This window comes from Solanum lycopersicum, chromosome 11, assembly GCF_036512215.1.
Source record: "Solanum lycopersicum chromosome 11, SLM_r2.1".
Lineage (NCBI taxonomy): Eukaryota > Viridiplantae > Streptophyta > Magnoliopsida > Solanales > Solanaceae > Solanum > Solanum lycopersicum.
In genome coordinates this window covers 7573115-7576181 of record NC_090810.1, presented here as the reverse complement: position 1 = coordinate 7576181, position 3067 = coordinate 7573115, and the positions used below count along the sequence as shown (strand labels likewise).

Sequence of the window (3067 nt, the reverse complement as noted above, 5' to 3'; positions counted from 1 at the left end):
CATTTTGTCTAAGTTGAATTTTTATCTTTAAAAATGTTATAAGTTGTTATCTTTTAAACAGTTGAGTAAGCGCATTTTAATCCTTGTATTAATATTTTCAGTCTTCTGCTGATTAAGTAAGTCAGGCAAAGGGTTCGCTTGGGATCAGCAATGGTCTTTGAGTACTAGTCCTGCCCAGGGTGAAGGCTCGGGGAATGACATTCAACCTACATTGTCAACTTTACACTCAAAATACCAAACTACCTTTGGGACCTCTGAAAATTCAACTAGAACCTCGCGTAGTCCTAAAATCATTCCACAAATCTAATGGAATGGATGAAAATCCAATCCAAGCGTTTGAATTCTGAATGTTGACCAAAGTCAACTTTTGGCTTAATTACGCTTGCAACTCAAGGGCTCAAATCCACACAACAACTCTGAAACTAAAAAACGACAACACTCCTAAACCAAATTCTGCATTCCAAAGTTGATGGAACTGACTGAATTCCATTCTCATGCTCGTAGCTGCGATTTTGACCAAAAACCTCTTTTAACAACTTTAAGTCTTCAAAACTCCAAAACTTCCAAAACTCACGAATTTTTAATCAAATTTCAAAACCAACTTTGTAAACTGATCAAATATGACATGGGCAGCTATCTCGAGTGGTAAAATGGTGATTTTAAAAAAAAAATACCTTCAAGGTCATTACATTACTACAAAAGATCAAGTTTGTCCTCGAACATAATGTAAATAAAGAAGTATCTGAAGCTTTGAAAAGTTGAGGTTATCGGGCACACATATTTGATTTTGTCTCCTAAGTTGTCTCCTGATTGAACGGTGTTTTCACTGCATGACCTTGAACCTGCCTATCTACGATAGCTATACCATAAAATCAAGTGAAATTACATGAAACTCATCTGGTAGATCCTTCTGAAGCATGGAAACGTGGAACAATTTGATTAATGAGCTCAAAACTGGTCCTTCTTTCTTGTGGAACAATTTTTCCTATAGAGTTATACAAATTTACAACTAAGCATATTTGATTTTTAGCCTATCACTTCTACAGCTGAATGTCATTTTACCAAAAGCATTTTGCCACCCTTTTTAGCAGAAAGTGACATGACATTTGCAGCATGTACAATAGCCTATTGGAGTTTTAGAACAGATTGTCAAGCTTCTTATGAATCGTGTGAAGGTGCAAGATCGTCCTGTTATTGGATACTCGTTGACATTGGCGGAGATATTTTGGAGGTAGGTGGTGCATAGTGGTCCTATAATTTGTACTTCCGGTCACAACCTGTATTTCATATTTTTAGTTTTTCAATACTCCGGATTTCTTTCTGTTTATTTTGTTCTAGCAGAAGACTCGTCAACTGATGTCAAAGGCTCACGTTTAAGTCCCGAATGTAGAAGTAAAAAAAGTCGATAAGTTGTCATCACTACTAATTTTCATTTTTATACAACAAGACGATGGAAGAATCAAGAACTAACTATGGTTTCATTTCATATATCCATAAAAATCAAAAAGACAAAACATCAAAGCATAAGTACTCTTGTGTATATTTTCTTGACTACAACTTCAACTCCAAATTATCATCCTCAAAAGAAGAAGAAGACGAAGAAATCCCAGAAATTGTCTTGTCGAGTGTCGTAGTACTGATTGACGTAGAGGCATAATGATCACTATACGGATATCTGTAAACCCAAGTAAGAGGCATTACTGTTGGAACACTTTTCATCATGTAATTTGGCACATTATGAGTTTCTTGATTATTTCCCAATGGAACCATAGCTTGATCTGTATCCTCTGTTTTTTCAATACGAAGATCAAAAACACTTGATTTCTTGGCTTTTTTTTTCTCTCATTCGAATTGGAATTAGCATCCAATAATCTCACAAAGTAGTTCTGAGCATGACTAGCAACCTGTGTCGGCGTTCTACTAGGCACGAAATCCTTAGCAATGTTAGTCCAATTTCCTTTTCCGTGAAAATCCAATCCTTTCAAGAATGCTCTCTGTTCGTCCTATGTCCATCGATTTCCTTTCTTGATCATTTTCTTTCCCAAGAAATCTTTTTCAGATATTACTGTAGCAGCAGAACTAGTTGTCGTTGTTGTTGTTGTTGTTGTTGCAATGGTGATATCAAAACCAAACAATTTGATATCATTAATTTGATAAATGAAGAAGAATGGTAATATTATAAGAATAATTAATTACCATAAGAAAGAAGCGATGAGCGTTTTTATATTTGGTGCTTAGCCTCACTGCACAACCAACACACATTTATACAAGTAACTGTAACTCTTTCTTGACAGAATGGATCGAGTAAGACGGCATCCAGTGTCCTCTCAAGATTCTGAGTGTGATGACCAATAGACTAGCCCGCTGAAATATGACAAAATGTAAACACCACAGTTAGATGTGACGGCATCATCTCTTTTTTCTCATAATGTATGCAAAAGATGCAGGCTTACCAGCAGAGCTACAGGACACAACATAGATGTGACGTATTCTTTTTCATGTACAAAGCGGAGGATGTGTGATGTATTGTTTTTTATTCTTAAATGGGACAAGAAAAGAAGTAAAGAGCTACTTATTAATTTTATTTGAACATTCCACTTCGCTAGCAACACTGGAGAAGAGAGGTTCACTACACTGAGAGCACCTAGTAAACCTACTTGACTCAGATATTCTTAGTAAGACAGGTTCAAAACCATTGCCTTCTATTCCAGCACCAATATGGCCGAAAATAAATGTTAACAGCCAGGGGGGAAAAAAGAGAAGGCAGAGAAGACAGGTAGATGAACAACAAAGCTCAACCAGAAATTAGTGCATAAAAATTACCTTTTAGGAAGTAAAAAACCTTTATGCAACAATCACCCTTACCCGCATGATCTATAAGGCAGAAAAACCTAATAAATATTTAGCAAATTACCTGATTAAGACACACACACATTGCAGAACACCTGCAACTCCTGTCCAAGCTGAAGGACCAGATTTTTCCAGCGCATCTTGAATCAATAGACCAACTGATGCAGCCAAAGACACAAACGATACAACATATGCAATAAATAGCCACAGCTTCAAC

At 36.3% G+C, this 3067-nt stretch overlaps 1 long non-coding RNA gene across 1 annotated transcript; it reads right to left on the bottom strand.

Annotated features, from left to right (window-relative positions):
* Nucleotides 1-1459: 1459 nt before the first annotated feature.
* Nucleotides 1460-3067, bottom strand: LOC138339518 (uncharacterized). Its single transcript, XR_011212316.1, has 2 exons — nt 2915-3067; nt 1460-2364 (listed from the first exon to the last, which is right to left on the bottom strand). It is a non-coding gene; the product is annotated as an uncharacterized lncRNA (long non-coding RNA).